The sequence below is a fragment of the Phalacrocorax carbo genome, chromosome 2 (genome assembly GCF_963921805.1).
Source record: "Phalacrocorax carbo chromosome 2, bPhaCar2.1, whole genome shotgun sequence".
NCBI classification, from domain to species: Eukaryota; Metazoa; Chordata; class Aves; order Suliformes; family Phalacrocoracidae; genus Phalacrocorax; species Phalacrocorax carbo.
In genome coordinates, this window is record NC_087514.1 from 10,777,527 (window position 1) to 10,796,954 (window position 19,428).

Below are 19,428 nucleotides of genomic sequence, written 5' to 3' on the forward strand. Positions count from 1 at the left end.
CTATGAGGACAGGCTGAGAGGGCTGGGGTTATTCAGCCTGGAGAAGAGAAGGCTAGGGAGCTTATAAGAAAGATTGGGACAAACTTTTTAGTAGGGCCTGTTGTGACAGGACAAGGGGTGATGGTTTGAAACTAAAGGAGGGTAGATTTAGACTGGATATAAGGAAAAAGTTTTTTACAGTGAGGGTGGTGGGGCACTGGCACAGGTTGCCCAGAGAGGTTGTAGAGGCCCCATCCCTGGAAGCCTTGAAGGTCAGGTTGGACGGGGCTCTGAGCAACCTGATCTAGTTGAAGATGTCCCTGCTCACTGCAGGGGGTTGGACTAGATGACCTCTAAAGGTCCCTTCCAGCCCAAACTATTCTATGATTCTCAGCACTAAGTGCTGTGTTGGGAAGACCTGTTTTCAGTCATTTCTTGGATTTGGTGATTTGCACTGGCTTTGCATTCATGGTCTGAATTGCGTGTTTCCATCTTGTTAAGGATGAGTAGTTCATCAGAATCAGAACAACAACTTAGAACAGGTTAATTTTTAGACTTGTGGGTATTTTAATCACTTACACAGCTTTTAGCCTCCTTTAGCATCAGTGAAGAAGGAGCAGCTTCATGAACACATAGTGGAACCTGCTCAAACATCAAAATTGAAATGAACTTTCTTTCCTAGCTAAAAACTGTGGACTTGTCCTAATATGAAGGTCATTGAAAGGCAGTCAATAACATGCTGTTGAGGAAAGCTAGAGCTTAACTTGCCCTCAGGTACTAATTATGCTTGTTATTTTCTTGTGACACTGCGCTGCTAGTGAAAGTAGTCTGGGAAACTGCAGGCATGCGTAGTGCTGGCAGTTAGTGGAATATCCTAAAGATCTGAGATTTTGCTGATTTACATTTCATGATAAACATAAAGCCTACCAAGAAGTTAAACAGCACGTTCTTTCAGGTTCAGATTTGTTTCAAACTGAAGTTGCATTTCTGATCCTTTCAGAAATCTGTTCTAAATGTGACTTGTCTCTGCACTGTGGTTGTTATTTAAGACCTTGTTTTACTGACCTGTCGTCTCAAAGCAAACTTGAGATAAGTAGGAGCCTCCCCAGATAGTTCTGACAAACTGCTTTCTTTAAAGATAATTGGGAGATTTATCTTAGTAGTGGCTTCATATTCACAAAGAAACCCAAACCAAAACTCCAAACTGTATCTTGGTATAAAACTGACATAAATTGTGTGTGTAACCAAAACAGTAATTTGGCAAAAGAACTATTTGTTAATGACTTTTTTTACAACTTAAAATTTTGCTTGCTGAGCAGCAGCTTTTTATGCATGTGTGTGAAGATGAGCAGGAAGTGATTGCTATTCCAACTGTACGGCGGATTATTGTGCTAGCTACTGTTAAAATAACTGGCACAGAGCTATAAATGGTGTCAGGGGAAATTAAAAAGACTTTACATATTCCAGCAAATTCTTTTTGCTGCTATCTCTGTTCTACACATCCAAAGTATTTTTTTTCTTTTATATCTCAGTATTCATTAGGCACCATTTGATTAGATCTGACTTTAGATGGCTACGTTTAAAACTGTCTCACAAGAGTGGACAGTGTTATTCTTCCCATGTTACAGCTGGAAGCTATGTTAAGTAGGACATGGCTCAGCTGTATGAAAAATAGGGTGGAGGGTTAAAAAAAAAGAAACCAAACCAAACCTCACTGATAATAAATCTCTGGTCTGTAAACTCAGAAGGTAATACAGTCTCACTGCATAAGCGTAGTGTTCATGGTGGCAGAACTGAATTTTCCAGGGACCTTCTGAGTATGTAATGATCTCAGTGCTATTGCAGTCTCTAAAGGGTAACGCAAATGGGAGTCAAATCTTTGTTTATTCTTAGGAGTTGGGTGGAACTGTGTTGAATAAGCATGCAAAGTAAAGCTGAAATCTGTTTGAGTAACGTGCTGGCTGACTGTCACGTGTTTGGTGTTGAGGACTGTTTAGACTTGGGATTGAAGGTACTCTGAAGCCATGGGTATTTGTGTGAATGGAAGGCCTTTAGAATAAAAGAAGGATGAAAAGTCACAGCTTTGACTCTAACCTACCAACAAGAAAGTGGAGATTGTTTTTAATGGTTAGGTGGAGAAAAGCTGTAAGTGTATTCGGATATTAAATCCTGTAAGTGCTCGACAGTCAGAACTCCTCTGTTGTAACACAGAAGTTGATGAAAGTTTAACTCCCGTAAAAAGGCAGGCTGTTACCTAACCCATAGCTACCACTGCTTCACTGGAACCAGCTAAAATTCTCATCTATAGCATGGCTCTGAATGTGTTCCTGGTCCAACAGCCTCCCCCCCCATCTTTACAATGTTGGGTTTTTTTACTTTCCTGCTTTTTCTCGCAGCTAACCTTTTTGTGATCCACAGCAATAAAAGATGTGTCTTCCTGTCCCCCTGGAAGATAATGGGTACAGGTGATAAAGTGGTTAATATTGCCTCCTACGACTACCTCTCTCTAGTAGCTCCTTCTAAGCTTAAATAAATTTGTAGCAGTTCTTGTCAACATTCATAGTTCATTATGTTCGTTTTCATCTTCAGGTTTTTAAGTCTGTGTATCTCAAGGCTTTTCTTCCGATGGTATCAGGCTTGTAAAGTGCCAATAATTCTTACTAATCCAACTTCGATAAACTGCTGTCACTGAAAAGTTACTCATGGGGACCTGAAAGTGTTATGTCTGTAACTGGCTTATGAAATTCCAGCATCCTTCCTGCTTTTAGATGGTTTCTAAGGAGAGAAGAAAAAAAAGTGGTAATTCAGGCCAACTGATGTTTCTTTTGTGGGGAGGAGAAACGGGCACTTTGAGGTCTGATAACAGAATGGATCTTTAAGCTAGGAACCACTTACTGGCTTGAAAATACCTTGTAATGGATGTCTTCCCATCAAAGTTGTGAAGGCAAATGCTTTAAGTAAGTTTGGAGATAAGTATAATCCTGTGGTCTTTGTCACAAGCAGTGTCCACTGGCAGTGTGAATTCAAAAGTAACATGAGATTGATTGCCTTGACACCTTTGAATTCTGTCCATTTGTGCCAGTTTGTTTAATATTAGTTTTTTATGTAGTTCAGGATGTAATGGGAGACTCCTGTCACCTGCAAGGAGATATGTCGTTTGCCGTTTTCCTTTGAAGATTCTTGTTCATATAGGTACAACAAAATTGCTTTTACAGTTTTTATGCTGTCTCAACATTGAAAGTATCCAGGAATGGCATACCTTGATTTTTAACTCCTTTCTGCCATGGAAAGGAACAAACTGCCAATACTTGTCTTCCAGTAAAGAATACTTTGCTGCATTTCTTTGAGTAGAGCTATGTAGGGACAAGTGTAAATTAAAGAATGTTTTAAAACTAGGAGGACATTATTCTAGACCAATGGAGCAGATATTAGGTCTTGCTTAACCTCCCCTGTTAGTCTAGTAACAGTGGTAGGCTGAAAGCCTGCCTGCACTTAACCTTAACACAATACAGCTGTGTAAATTAATGTTTTAAATAGTTCTGAGTTGAGATATGTAAGTTGCAGGTACTTCTTCGTTCTCGCTAGCACCTTAGGTAAGGTCAAAATTTACCACGTTTGAATAATTTGCCCATGGACTTGCTTCCATATGCAGAGTTTTCTCCCGGAATTGTATTATTTTGGCCTGGTCTCTCTTCCTCAAATAATTGTAGGATGGTTTTTTATGTCTTTCCTAACTAAGCTGAGCATCTGGAACTGCTTGCTCTCTGCCTTCAGAAATGGAAGAAAAAAAATCTGCATGTGGACAGGTTTTAGTTTCTGTAACTTGGAATAGTGTCTATTTTAGTCAGAGTATCTGTTTTGTAAATAGGGAAAAGTAGACTTTGTTAGAATTTTTGAAAGCAGAAACAGTGTCTTACATGTCGGTCACTTCAGAAGTGTTCATTTTTCCTGAAAATATCCAGTTAGGCATTTTTAAATAGGAGACAGGCCAGAAGTGTTTTATTTTTGCACACAGGGCAACAGGCTAAGGAAAAGGCTGAAAGCTACAAATTTGCATGCTGGGATTGGTGTTTATGGCAGTGACTTTGAACTGTGTTGTAACACTTCTGAGTGCTTTACTGATCTGAATATTTCTGATAAGTGCTTGCACATCGGAGAAGCCTGTTGAGGGTGAGAAAGTGTGCAGCTTGATGGCAGATGAAATTTGCTGTCAACAGATTCAAGATCATGAACAGTGACAGTAATAATAGAACTTATTAAAAACATTGCTAATTCTTAAGCTTTTAAAACATTTTATTGTTTAAAAAATACTTCAAGGGAGCTCCAATTTCTGATGAAATGCAGCGATAAATTCAGATTAAAACACTAAACTATTATGTTCTCGTGTAGAACACGTTTCTGACTCTCAACTCGTGAAAGGTACTGGTGTAGCTGAGTGAAATTTAGAGTAGTTTCTGTGTGAAGAGAGTGTGAGTTGTTTAGGGTTCTTTGTTTCACTCTTTTTTTTAATTGGAAATATCCAAAATATCTTACACCAGCTAAAACATATCCCATATTTAAGCATTTTATTTACTTACTAGGACACACAACTGAACTTTCATACATGTAAAATGGATGGCATGAAATACTAGTTCAGCTTACACCAGGGATTTTAGAGCTGCTGCTCTTTTGTGTGTGTGAGGCAGCTTTGTGGGAGCCCAGGGTACGCTAGAGTACAGCGACTGTATTGAAAACCTTTTCATCAACGGAAGCATTCAGAAGAGTAGAATGGATCAGGTGTATCCATCAGTGGGCTGGTCTCTTTTTTTTTTGTTGGGGGTTGTTTTTATGTCTCTGTCTGGACTTCAGTACACTTCTCCTTTTTACCTTGTGTGTCTTTGAACTTCATGTCATTCTGTGTAAGCTTGAATTAATGCTACTTGAGTTTGGAGGCTGGGGAATGATCCTTTTTGCTGTTCACCTGCTCTTACCAGTGAGAGACGTCTCGAAGGAAGTAAAGTATTCTGCCTTTGGCCTTGTGGAGTATAGGCTTATGACAAAAAGTAGGAAGAGCTGCGCTTGGAAGGAGGCTGAGTCACTGCCTTTAGGTAGTAGCTTTTGCTGGCTAGTAGAAAAGTTCTGAAATGAATCTGCCAGTGGCTTGGTACTACCCCAATGTGCCTTTTTGGAAGAGCGACCCCTGACACAAGTGAGTGCAGAAGCAGCTCTTGCCTGTTACAGGCAGAGTGCTCAATGGCACAACCTAAATATCTGTAAAATACTGCTTGATAATTCCTTATAAGAATCAAAACTTCAGTGGTACATGGGCAGGGGTTTATGGCAATGAAGAAATTGCTTCCTCATAGTTTAATTTCCTACCGTGCACCACTTTTGTAGCACTGTGTATGTGTGCAAAGGCAGTGAATGAGGCTCGAAGCTGCCTTAGAAATACAGGGTTTCTCACAACTAGCATGAACTAGTTCTCATCAACATCCTTCATGTTTGTGGCTGTTTTCCAGCATCAGTAGGATATGATACCATCTAGGGAAAGTTCTGCGTGCCTAAAGCTACAGGTTTTAAAGCCAGTTCTTGTGGGAATGGTACACTTTATTTGCAGGTTTCAAAGTTGTCAAAGAAAGGGCAGCTACTTCTGCCTTCTATCTTTTAGGAATGTGACATGGAACCCAGAGTTAGAGACACCACCTTTCTGAACTAGACTTGTTTCCCTACCTAGTTTCTTGAGAACTCTTTTTCCACATTCTCATGAACCTCTCAGTAACTTCTCTGCTGTTGTATATGTTCTCTGTTGTGTTATAAGCATGGCATTCATGATCTTGGAGGATGCTCTGGCTGACCAACAAACCGAGGAGCTGATTGTACTTCCCTGGGGGTGGTTTATTCTTCAGACTTTTAGTATATGAGATAGGATAGAATTTGTGGATCCTATTAACGGTTTGAGTCTAGCTCTGCATCGTCAAGACCATGAATTTATCTTTGCACCTAAGGCTTCCCCATGGGAGCAGTTTTTCTATAAATTTTATTTAAGTATGCCTATGTCCTAATGTAAGTTCAGTGTTATTTTTTTAGTAAGTACATTCTAACTACAGGACATCTTATGACACTCCTCTGCAATGATCCAACAGTAACCAGTGTTGCAGTTGGTTGACGTGGATGAATCTTGGTTGTTTGGCTTTTTGTTTTTTTTCTCAAGCATGTTTTGTTTAACGTGCATATTTTCCGTTTTTTAATTATGTTTATTTGTAGTCTTAGTGAAAGGATGACTTGATCAGCAATTTGGAACAACTGCATGATGTTTTTTTCATTCAAAATAGTGTTAATAAAAGATTTTCTAGGCAGAACTATAATCCACATACTGAAGTGAGGTTACTGGTTTATGTCCAGGATTAGACTGGATTGCCTCAAACGATTAGTTAAGCTTCTTAGGCCTTACAGATAGTAAGAAGTTAAGTTTTCAGCAGTAAAACAATAACTTCCATTACTTTTTCAGCCTGATGCATGAGAGTTTAACATGAATATCTTTTCCAGATAGGAATGCAGTATCTGATTTTTGGAGTCTGTGCTGCTTTGGCAACTTGTGTTCATAGTGTGAAATAGTGCAGAGACGTCAGAGGTATTCCACAAGTGTGCTTCAGCCAGCGTATCCTCACTGGCTGCCTTGAGGGTCACTAAATAGCCTCTTCTATGCTTATCCCCTTCAAGATTCATCCAATCCTACCCTTACTAGCTCTTGCTGTAGCAGAATTCAAAGACTACATACATACCTGGCTAAAGTCCTGCTCTGCTTCATGTTGTATTTTTTGCCTCATTACAGATAAGAAACTGAGGTACAGCAATGTTAATTACCTGAAAGCAAATAGGAAGTCTGTAGATAAAAACAGGGATCAAATTAATGTTTTTCTAGTTACCGCAACATTAGACTGAGTGTCTGTAGTTGAGTAACTCCTAATAAAACATATTCATAAGATAGAGCAAGGTTGGTAATTCCCTGTGAAACTCCTTTAGTTTCTCTGCAATGATACATTGACTAGAAGCGTATCCAAGTGAAAACCTTTCATTCTCTCAGATCTAGTAGGTCTGTTTTTAATCACTGTTAGGGTTTTTTTTATACTACTTTTGTTAATATTTGTGGGTTTTAAGCAAGTAACTGAATTTCACAAATATGGGAGACAGAGGCCCAGAAGGTCAACATCCATTTGTAGATATGGGTGATAAGACATAGAATAAGTTTGTGTCTTGTTATTGAATCTTTGAAAGCCAGACTAATTTTTATTGAAAGCCTCAGCTACTGAAAGCTTCTTCATCAGCCTAACAAGTTTTGCATTGCTATTTATGAAGTTGGCTTGCCTGTTCTAGTGTGTTTTCAGTGATGCTTATGACGGTGCCATAAGGCAAAAGTAATTTTCTAGTTTAGCCACAGTGACAAGCGTATCTTTACATAACGATAAATCTCAATAAGTCTTCTCACTTCCTCTGTCTTGTTTTTGTCATACTCCAGTATTTGGAGACTGCTGGCAAATGTCTGCTGTGTTGAAAAGCTCCTGCTATAGGAGGTTCTGCCATAGGAACGCCCATAAATCGTTGAGTTCTTTGGCAGTGTCTTTGCCACGTGAGATGTCCCTGATAAACTGCATGAGTTCATGAATGGCAATGCAAATAATTCCATAGTAGGTAATGTTTATTCTAGCCCATGCTAGGCATGACAAGCCTCGAACTAAACCCTGTCTGGCATGAAAGTTAACTAGCTTCATTTATTCTGAGACTCCTTACAAGCAAACATGATACAGAAGACTTTGGTAGTTACGCTAACTGAATCTGAGGCCAAGAAGGCTTTAATCAATCCTGTTACAGCAGATGCTTTAACTTCTCCGAGGGCTCTTAATTCTGCGTGTAGCCTTTTCCTGTCAGCAGCCAGACATGTATGTGGTGTGCAGTTAATCTGTGCATCTCTACTAAAACCAACACGCCCTATAGGCACTGAATCATAGTCCTTGTACAGCTCTGTAGGCACTGAATCATAGTCCTTGGACAGATGAGTACTATAGCACCACGTGATAAATCCAGCTTCTTAGAAGGTGTGCATCTATGGTTGTGTGCGCGCACTTTCGCTTACACCTCTTGCCAAACTGGAGCTTGCTTCTGGGCTACTGTTACCCAATTCATGTAACGCTTTTCCAGACACCGTGTTTCTGAAGAGCTCAGGAGCCTCTGCCTTTCATTTTGTTGAACATAAACCTTGTATGCGGCACTGCCTAGGCTCTGGTTGCATGATGTGGTAAGGGCCCTGTGGGTTTCTCATGAAGGAGCAGCCTAAAGCATGCTCCACCTGTAGAGCAACTCTCCTGTCACATGGTTTGAAAGCATTTTACAGATGGAGTCCCTGATCTAAATTTGGAGACTGCAGAAGCCAGGCACCTTAATTTCAAGTCTGGGTCCCCTTTATCCCTGTTACTCTATTACTCTTGAAATTTGTGGTCCTAGGACTTTGTCACGATGCCTGCAGGTATGTGCAGTGCTTGTAGTGATACTTGTTGCATGTGCTTGTGTCTGCTTGAAGTCTTAATGGTAAGTGGATGAAAGGAAGCTGCTCTGCATGCTTGGAGTTTTTACATACCTACAGCAACTTTGTGTCTACCGGAATTATGCTGGGCATGACTCTACAATGTGAATTTTATGATGTTATATGAATTTTATGTAATACATTGCCTTTGCTTCATGTGTGTGTTTAACTCAGTTTTGTGGCTGCATTTTGTAATGAAAAACAGTACTTCAGAATCTGTTAGTCTTCAAGTAAGTCTTTCTAGCCTTATAGTAGCAAAACAAGCTTTGCAGTGTGACAAGTCTCTAAATGAAAGCAGGGTTTTTTCCTACTCGACTGCTGTTCCAGGGTAAAGCTTGATTTGAAAAGGATGAACTGACTCCCTTGTTGCAGTCTCTAGAAACATGTATGTGAGTGTTTGAATGTTGGTATTTGTTTATTTCATTTCAGCAGAAAAATATAAGACTTGTTCATAAATGCTTCCTTTGTTACTCTGAGTACAGGGTAATATAGAAAAATTGTTGCATTCCTATTTTGACTAAGGTTGTAGCATGCACATTAAATGTAGGAAAAATGCCTCTGGAGATGATGGCATCTGCAAGTACACTCTGAACAAAGATCTTGTGCTCTCTCAATACAGACTTAAATGGGAGGATGTGGGAGTGTAAGAATGGCTTAAAGTTCATGAGATTTCCTGTGCAGAAATAGGAGTCCAGTTGCCTTTAATGGCTCTCTGGTGAGAAGCGGATGTAAAAGCTGAGATAGTCTGCAGACAGCCTTCTGAGGGTGAGACTTCCTACTCAAGGTCTCAAACATAAGCTCTGCAGTATCTTTTTTTTAATAAATATTGGATCCTAAAAAGATCATTCAGACTGTTTAAGGTAAGAACTTAAAGTATTTACATATCAGATAAAGTTAGGTACTGTAAACATGGCTAAGAGCTGGAAGTAATGCCTGCCTCTCTGTGGACTAGATAACAAGCTTGTCTAAATCCAGCTGATTAGGAAACAGGAAAAAAAAAAGGATATATTGACCATCTATCCAGATCCAGGGCTTCATAGTATCACTCCTCTCCCCTCTGAGTTTTAAAATGGCAGGCTCTTTGGCATAATAATGTACTATTTTCTAGTGTAAGGGAAACCTAACTCTAATCTGTGTTTGAAGAGTCTTGCATTCAACATCAACCTGTGAGCCAGGCTGGTGCCTCACACAGCTGAAGCTGGGACACTTTATCAATAAGGGGTTTAAGGAGTGGATCCAGGAAAGACTAAGCCCAGCAGAACCTGGTAAGAAGGAGTTTTTATGGAAGTCTTTGCGTTTAGTCTTTGCCTACAGTAGATCTTTGTCCAATGGAAAACTTAAATTGTTCTTGGAGATGGGATCTACAGCATCTATCCTCTCATTGCAAGCCTTAACTTATTGAAGAGTTCATGTAGACTGCTCATACCTTTAACCATTACAGTAGGCTCTTTGAAAGCAGTCCTGCTCGTCTGCGAGTCACACAGGGACCTTATTCTTCTATTCTTTACAGAGGCACAATAAAATCAGGACTGGTCCGATGTTAATTCCTGTTTTCTATGGTGTAATTCAACCCCTTGGTCAGGCACTGTGTATCCAAGGATCAAACACATGTTAACTGAGATCTAGGGTCAAAAGTTGTGTGGCATCTGTACTTCAGAATGAAGAAATCTTCCAAGCAGTGTCAAAGCGTGCATATCAATAACTTGCTTGTGACATCTGATTGCCAGAATTATGAGAGCTTTTGCAAAGATTGCGCTTTTCTGACAAACTTTTCATAAGTTGTGTGATCTAAACTTAATTGTCCTCCTCCTTTGCATTGTATCAAGAACATCCTTTCACCAGGAGCAGGAAAAGATTACTGCTATTTCAGTCTGCATGTAACTGTACGTACCTGCCCTTTTCACCCTGCTATGGAGACCTATTCCATAACTAATCTGGAGGACATGTCATCTGTGTCCTGCCTCTTCATCTCAGAGTTGAGTCACTCTGAGGACTCGAGTAGCTCTGTTTTAAAGGGGAACTGAAGAAAATACTGGTTATGTCTTTTCAAGTCCCAACTGCCCATAGTTAAACAGTCTGCCTTATATTGGAGTATTCAACTGATGGCTGTCATTACAGTTCCACATTTGTCTTTGAACAGAGGAATATGCTTGTTATATGGTTAAATGGAAGAGGTGTTTAGCAGTTTTTCTGTTTTACACAAGAGCTACATTCTTCCTACTTGTGCATTTATGGTAAATACAGGCTGAGGTTCCGGAGCTCTGAGAAGCTGGGTGAACGAGGGCTTGAAGGTAAGAAGTGCTCTGACAGTAGTCAGAACTTCTGAGGTATGAGCAGAGTCTCCTGGATCTATCTATCTCCTGGACTCTTCTTGATTGTAATTAATAGCTTTTAAAAATCTGATAAGGGTAGTCATTGTCTAAGATTCAGGCCTTTTGTAATACTTAGAGTTGTTTTGAAAACTTGTATTTTTAAGGGAAGTTGTTAAAGCGTGCAACACTACTGAGCTCAGAATGTCAGGTCCAGTGTTTGAAAGCTGAGATGTGGCACTGACAGGAGAAAGTGTTCATGGCTGGAAATCTTTTCTATGACTTTGGTGTAATGAACAGAGGAAGAGCTGGTCGGTGTTCTGTTTAGTAAATTACACTTCAATTAATGCATTGTGTTGGACTGATAATACTTTCAACCTGTGCCAAATGTTTGTTGTGGGGACAAGGGAAGGTTATGTGTGAGTCTCTTCCATCTCTGTCTTTGCCCAGTTAATTAAGAGTTGCAATCTTAATTTACGCACAAAATTAACTTCTAGTACATGGATATATTTTGATGCTGTCCAGGTCAAACCTGTAAGGGGCATCATACCTAAGTCCTGTAACTCGTGTTGCTCTGGTGAATGAGAAAAAGTAGTAACTTGATGCTGAAAATGGCCAGGGTGTCTCTGGAGTGCTGTGGTACCTGGAAGCAGAGTGGGGCAAGCTTATGGAACCATAGTTTTAACTTTGTAATGTGTAGTAGCGTTGCCATCGTTAACTGTGTGATGTGCAGTTGAAGCTCCAACTATTGACTTTCAGTGTCACTATGTTGATCATAAACACTCGCTTTCATTGCTGCCCTGAAAATAAAGGATTGAGAACTTTTTCAACTGTGTAGAAGTAAATACCGGGGATTTTTTAATAGCTCTCTGACCACCAGTTCTGCAAATCACAGGAGAATTTCTTCTTTCAACTGAAAATTAAAACTTTGGCAATATATGATGGTAAGGAGAAAAAAACAAGTAGTCTGTATCATTTTAGTGATGAGTAAAATTCTTAGAATAGTTTTGTTTTCCGTGGATCTGTCTTTGAATTCTAGTACTTACAGGTTTTCCTGTTTTTGTGGGACCCTGGCTGTGATGCTTTCTGCCTGTCTATTCATAGCCACCTTACTATGAAGCCTGTCAGAAGCTCTGCAGTGATTATTTTGACTGCTCATTTGTGCTGTCTTACATCTGGCAACAGAATTCTTTATAAGCTACTGTAAGCCTTCTGACATGTCGTTATCTTTATGGATCTTTATGATGTTTTTTAACTTGCTTTGTATGCCCTGCTTCTCAGAGATGTCTTAACTTGTTGATGGCCTGTTGTCACTAGCATCAGCTGAGATCTGCATTGGGGAAGATACATCACCTTAAACCCCTGTTGCTGTCTCTTCTGTGCTTTCTATGTTTTGGGCTAAGCAAAGTCAAGCACAGGCAAACATGATGTGTGTAATGTGATTTCAAGCATGGTTTGTGTATATGCAAGTGTTGGGTATACTGGCTAGGCGGTGGTAGTTCTAAACATACTTAGACAGAGCTTTTGAGTTGAAATAACCTGCATATAAAGTTGTGAAATCTATATTTCTCTGGGCTTTTGAAGATGCTGTCTAAGTTACCAATCACAGAGGAAATTAAACGGCATCTCAGGCCACCCCAGGTGGTCACCCCAGTGGTACGCTTGGGAGGCAAGGCAGAGAGCTGGAGCAAGGGTTACTGGGTCAGCAGTCAACGATTTGTGCCGAATCTAAGGAAACGCTTTGACATGTTTCCCTCCGCATTTCAGCCCTGAGGCATCCCTGTCACCTGCTTGGGGAGACTTACAGCCACCTCCGCCACAGGGCTTACCCGGGCTGTGAGTGGCAGTCCTGCTTTAGTGGTGGCAAAGGCTGGAAAACTGTTCCAGATAACTTCAAGCTCCTACCTAGGCACTGCTATATCTGGCAATAACTAGCTGTTTTGCCAGTGTTTCGGCAAACTGTCTGGCGCGGAGTATGCTGAATCTCTCAGTAAAACCTATTAACCCCTGTGTTACTGGCTTTACCATTCTCTCCTGAGAATCTAGCCAGTAATAACTTTCTCAGAGGTGTTCTTCCTTGTAGCTCAGCTGAGTGCAAAACTTGGAGGCTTGGGAAGTAATGGCTGTGATTCTGCCTGTTGAAACATGTACATCAGGGAAGAACACCGTGCGATTCACTGAAGACTCTTTGTATCTTTACAGCTAATAGTTTTCTTGAGCATGAATTTTGTGTGGAGAACAAGATTTAATCAGGTGCTGTACTTCAGAGTTTAATTCCACCTTCCCCTTAAGTGACAAAAGTAATGAAGTAAGGGATGGTCGCTTAAATGATTAGGTGAAGTCTTCCTAATTCATCAGGAACAAGTAGGTTTATTGTCTCCTTCCTTCTTTTGAACCCCTCATCCTACAAAGCTCTGCCAACACAGTGTGTGGAGGGCAGGCAAGGATATCTCCTGAGAATGAGCTTACTCTTTTGTTGTTCACTTGCTATTCTCATTAGCCTGTCAAAGAAACGGTGTTAATTTACTTCACAAAGGTCTACCGAAGTAAAGAAAATTAATTTTTGTACAAGTGTCGGCTGAAAACTAAGGTGGCAGCTACTTAGTTTTTCTCAGCTGTGTTATTTATATCGTAGATTACAGTTTGGGGATCTATTCTTTAAAAAGAAAAAAAAAAGGAAAAAAACTCAAGTTCTATCCACTGAACCAGATTAATCCAGGTCATGTATTGATCTGTTTATCATGTTATGTCATGTCATCACATATGCGTTTCACCAATTCTTCACATCAGATCATCACCAAATTGGTGAAGATCAGTTGTTTCCTTGAAAGCTGGAGAGATCTTCCAAAGGGACTACATGTCTGCAGCTTTCTGTGCACGCCCCCGCTTCAGCGCCCCGTCCTTTCGATGTGCAGTGCTGCCCCATGGCTCTCGGCCAGCACGCCTGTGCAGCAGCCTTTTTCCTCTGCAGTTCCTCTTGTCGCAACAGACTTTATTCCTTGCCCGGCACTGGCAGGTCACATAACTCCTCTGCATGTGGATGTTTCCATGCTCCCTCCAGTCCAATGTACCTACCGCTGTTCTGCCACGTTGACTTTTCCCATCCAGAACTGCTACATGGCTGTAGCTGCTGGCACTCGCTCCCTTCTCACCTGAAGGCCAGGCTGCAGGAGTGGGTTGTCAGGGAGGAGCTACAGCATGGGGGCTGCCGAGCAGCCAGGAGAGGGAGCAATGCAGAGCCCTGTGGGCCTGGGGGAGCAGAACAGCCTCCGTGCAGGCTTAGGTGCTAGTTTTACCTGTAACAAACTCCTGCATGCTACTTTAGGTGGTTACGAGGAAGTTTAAACGTTGGAATTAGCAATGTGATGGTATGGGAGTTGGTCCAGTGGAAGCGTAATGTAAGTTTTCTGTTTAATGAAATGATCAATCATGCTTGGAAAAAAAAAATCCATTCTCTGGTACTGAATAGGAAGCTTTTCATACTGTAGTGTAGCAGGGTAGAAGGAAGTATTTTTGTTGAATGTGTTGAAGGAAATTGCACATGTTGCAATTGCATAAATGGTCACTCAGCCAGCAGAACTTTTAAATCCTGTTACCAGGCTGCAGACAGTGCCAGTGCCGCTCTGCTCAGCGACTTACCAAGCAGCCGGTGAGTATAAAACCTTGCAGCTTCCATTCAGAGGTCTTTATCTGAATTGTTAACTTTATACAGTTGCTTGGCAAGAGGACCATGAATGAAAGGGGCTGAAATAGGGTAGTGGAACAATTGTTAAAACAAAGCCTGTGCTTTAGAGTGAATAAGGTGTCTTGGGTGGCTTTTAGATTTACCTTTGCGCAAGAGAGTAGCAGCGCTTCATACAGCAACATTTGCCGGGGGGAAAATACCCACGGCATTAATTTACCAGGCGCCTGCTTATCTTAGATGTTGCCTTGAGAGAAATTGGTGAAAGTTACCATTGACTAACATTACTCTCTTTTTTTTGTTTTTACTTTGAATCCTCTGTTGCAGCTATTTGCTTCAGTGTAGCTATCATCCCTTGATTTTATTTGTCAATTAAATTTTGCGTAATTACTCCCTTGCCCTTGTTTTCTCTTCTCCAAGCTGTGCTGTTCAGGTCACGAGGTTTTCTTTTACACAGAGGGGAGTGGGTGGAATGGGTGGCCTCTTTTGATGATAACTTTCACTGCAACCAAAATCATCCGCTAGCCTTGATACTGCATAGCTCTTCCCCTTCCCTCCACCCTTCCCAAGCTAGGACAAATCAGTAATACTGTGGCCTTTGTGATCAGAAATTTCACTGTAAAGCAGCATATTTTTGTTAAATGCTTGTTAATCGGGATTGTCTGATGTAAGAGGAGCTGCTGATAGCTGATTAAATACAAACTAACGCTGAGTATTTCTGCCTCTTGAGCTGGATCTGCAAAGGCCATTAATATGACGGGGATTTTGTTTATAAAACAAGTTCATGCTGAAAACAGATGCATTGCAGAATGTGGTTGACTTTACTGTAGATGCAGAAAGAGAATTGTAGTAGGAAATGGGAAGATTGCTCTTTAAAAGAAACCTGGAGATGCAACATAATGACAGGGTGGGTTCTAATACCAGGAACAGCACCTGAAGTAGGAGCAGCAGTGGTTTTGCTGGAGACAGGTCACAGTGACGACACTCAAATATTTAGATTAGCCAGAATCACTGAAACAGAAGCAGGCTGCAAAACCCTAAATGGAAAAGGCTTATGAAGCTTTCACCACAACAGAAATGTGCCGGTCTTGGCCAGTTCATCATCCAGTTACTGTACTGAAAAGCTACACTGTTTGCTGTATAAACCTACTCCAAATGAACTTAAAGACCCTTAGAATGCTTGCAATAGATCTCAGTGATGCATTTCCATAGGAAATGCTGTTCTGTCTGACTATACAAATACTAATTTTCTAAACCAGAAACATAAGTTTAGAAGCAGGAAACTGAAGTAATCCTAGAGTAAGTTCTGAAAGGTAAAAACTGAATTTGCCTTTAACTGATGAAAGCTGTAGCAATGAAGCATTTTCCCTTGTGTGATGTATGTGACACTGTACATAAAACTTGAACTGGGACCTACTTTTTTTCTGCTGCAACTATATGTAACTTGGCTCATAATGCAGAGAAGTAATGCTCTTTTTTTTATGTGCTAGAATCTGTAACTCAGAAATGCTGAGATGCAGTGCTCTATTTCTGATGCTTGTGGTCATGGATAGCAAATTGCCTCACTGACTCACAGAAGTGATCGTAAGGATGCCTCTCCCTTTGCTGGTGATGTCACTTCCATAAAATCACAAGTGTTTTTGAAATTGGCATGCTTTATTTGCATTCCTTAAAGAATTATGTAGGCTCCTTGGCACTGCAAGATTAACTTTGATTTACCCCCGACTCTGGCTTATGTAACTGAAATACTGTGTATTGTTTAAGTTTAATGGGATTCTTCTGTTTGTTCAGATTTTGAAGACGAGCTGCTGCGTCCGTAATCTGAGGAAGGGAGTTCTCTGTTAAGACTGCAAGAAGATACTACCAACTGGTAAACACTTCCTTAGGTGTCTTTGCTTGTAGAATGTTTGCTTTCCATAATATTTTAGGCCCGGGGTACAAAGTATTTTGATCTATTGAAAGGAAGAAGTAATTTGTGCCTTTTTTTTTATAATTAACTGTAGCTTACCAGACGGAAGGCTCAGTAGCAGTGAATAACATGTCGGTATTTAAATTGGAATACAAAGTGATTAAATTCCTGCTCTCACAGTAGGAGGAAAAAACACTAGCCTTTTTTTCCTGTGGTGGGATGTTAAACATTGTCTGTTTGCTTCTTCCACTGAGACAAACACAATGGGTCTGTACCTCTTACTATAAGAGGTATGAAGTGTGATGGTGCAAATGCTGAAGCTTCAAATCTGATGCTTCAGAGCTTGGAGAGAGAGAAGAAAGAAAACTTTAAGGAAGTCTAGTGTAGAAGTTGAACATGGCTAAGCATACTAATGTGAGTGGCCAGGTGCTTTGGAAGATGCCATTAATGTGTTCTTAATTATATGGGTGTCTGCATAACTTTCACTGAAAATAATATTTGATAATAAAACTAAGGATGTATCATAATTCACAGGCATTTGAAGTCATCTGTAGGTTGCCAGTTGGTTCAGAATGATAAAAGGGTCATCAGTGAAGCACTATGACTACTTAGTAGCAATTCACCAGCCCATACGTTAAGACATTGAGCTACGCTATTACAAGGCAATCATAAGGAAACATGAGAATTTCGGACATCTGAATGTTTTGACATAGCTAAATGATATGGGCATTGGTACTAGGTACCAGACCTACAGCTCGCCTCTCACATACTTAATGCTGTATGTGAAGTAGCAGTCTTCAGTGTGGGGGAAGATATCCACAAAGTTGTAAATGAAATATGCTTTCAGTTTTCCTCTGTGATTATACCTTACTATATACCTTCCATAAAGCTTGAACCCTACTCTTCTGTTTACTATTGCCATTTGAGCTACAGGGCTAAGTAAACTTGTGTCAGGAGAGGCTTCTTAGCCCAGAATGGGGTGATGCATCTGGGTCCAAGGATGAACAGGGAAAGAAGCAGCATTCTAGCCAGTAAGGAAACATTAAGCTTTTGAGAGCCAAATATTTACAGATCCTGTATTAATCTTCATATGCCAGTTAATTTGCCAAACTTTTATAAGCAAAAATAACTTTATGAAGTTGTGTTGTGTAGCTGTAGCAGTAACCAGGGTTCACGGAGAATATTAAAATACTTCGTTACTCTGCCAAACCTAGATTAATGATAGCAAAATTTTGGAGGCTTATAGTGGTCAATAACTCGCATCTGTCAGAAGTGACATAGTGGAAAAAAAGTTTGACTTTATGTAATCTTTTATTATATAAAGGTGACATGTATAATATAGCTATTTATGAGCGATAATTTCAAGACCTTTGTTGCCTGGCTCTGTAAAATAGCAGCTCCTGACACCAAAATGTGTATGAGACTCCTTCTCAAATACTCAGTTTGAAAATGCGTGTCCCTTAATTTGCAGGAGAAAGAACCGCTGGCGTGTAGTATGTCACCATTTGAGGTACCAAAGCACTGTGGTACCAACACAAGTTTTGAACCACGTTGTAATTATCTGATAGTAATTTTTACATTAATCCTCTGGATTATTCTGATCACATAAGTGAATAAATATGTCTGTCACTAAATTTTGAGTGCATAGCTTGCCCTATACAGAAAATTGAAAAGCTCATTAGCCTAGCCATGAGGGGTCCTCTGCCCGTTTCCCTTCTTCCCACCCCATCATCCTCCTGTCTCTCCCTGAGAGCGAAGTTTAACAGGATGGCCATGCTGAGTGAAACTGAGTAACTCTAGAAGGTAGCTCTTTGTCTGCAACTGGGGTAAAGTATTTGCCTTAATTCAGCATTTTCTTTAGGACCAAGCAGTGCTTTTTAGCTCAGGGTAGTGCTGCATAAACTTGGTTTGACTGTTTCCAGCATTAACTTTGGTCTGGGAAGACATCAGCTGAGAGCCTGCTGAGCTCTGCCACATTTTAGACCTGACCCAGGTCTCAGCTCAGGCCCCAGCCTCTGGGAACATGCTGAAAAGAGAATGTGGCACAGGAACACGGCATCCCTTGGGGCAGAGTGTGTTTGTCTTGCATGACTGGTGCAGAGATGGAAATACTAAGCCGCTGGACCTTGGTGTGGTGCAGACTAACACAAACGGTTGTGTAAGACGTGTGCCTGTGTCATCCAGGTGGTATTTCTTCTGGCTGGGATGTTTCAGCTGTCCATTATGACAGACACTGAAGAACATACAGCATTTTAGTGTTTGCCCTATTTTTCTTGTACTAGTTTTTCTTTTTCATTAACGTTGACTGACTTGTATAGGATTATTTTTCCAGAGTGTCAGTCATTCAGAAAAGATCTTTATATGCAAAAGAAGGAAATAATTATCATCTCTGATATTTATTCATTCTTTTATAGCTTTATATCTCATATGGATTTCGAACTTGTCTGCATGCTTGAAGATTTAAGAATCTTTCCATGCAATTTAAATTGTTCCCCTTTAATGACAATGGGGAGATGTTTTGAGCAAACTGATTAACATGTGGAATCCCTGTTCCAGCACTGATATTGCAGTGTTTGTGGATTAACAGGTTTTGCATTTTGTGGTAATTATAATGAACATGAAAACACCTTCAGCACTATGCTTGCAAAGTGGAAGCAAATGCATTTTCTTATTAAATTTGAGAACACTTTATTGTGGTTTGTATAGCTCTTATAAGAGGAGCATTTGTCTGGCTGACACATTTCAAATATTCTGCTTCCTTGTGGGGACAATCTTTAAAAATCTCTTCGGTAACAATTTCAGTGTTTTAGTGCAAATCCCTTAATATGTGCTAAACTTAAAAAGAGCAGGAAGGTTTTCCTAGTTGTCCCCATACCTATGTGCATACGAAAGGTTAGAAGTAAAGGACCTCATTCAGAAGGAGATACAGTATTAAGGCCATATTGCACGTGTTATGGGCTTCTGTATGGCTTTGACCGTCTCAGAAGTTTAT

At 40.4% G+C, this 19,428-nt stretch overlaps 1 protein-coding gene across 5 annotated transcripts in view; it reads left to right on the plus strand.

Moving 5' to 3' along the window:
- Nucleotides 1-19,428, plus strand: part of CYRIB (CYFIP related Rac1 interactor B) — a 100,611-nt gene that overhangs the window by 42,121 nt on the left and 39,062 nt on the right. For 3 of the 5 annotated variants that reach the window (XM_064442090.1, XM_064442092.1, XM_064442089.1), the window contains exon 2: nt 16,319-16,397. The exons of the other annotated variants lie outside the window; for them this stretch is intronic. The gene's annotated coding sequence lies outside the window, so the exon portion shown is untranslated. The remainder of the gene's footprint in view (nt 1-16,318; nt 16,398-19,428) is intronic. 5 annotated transcript variants of the gene reach the window in all.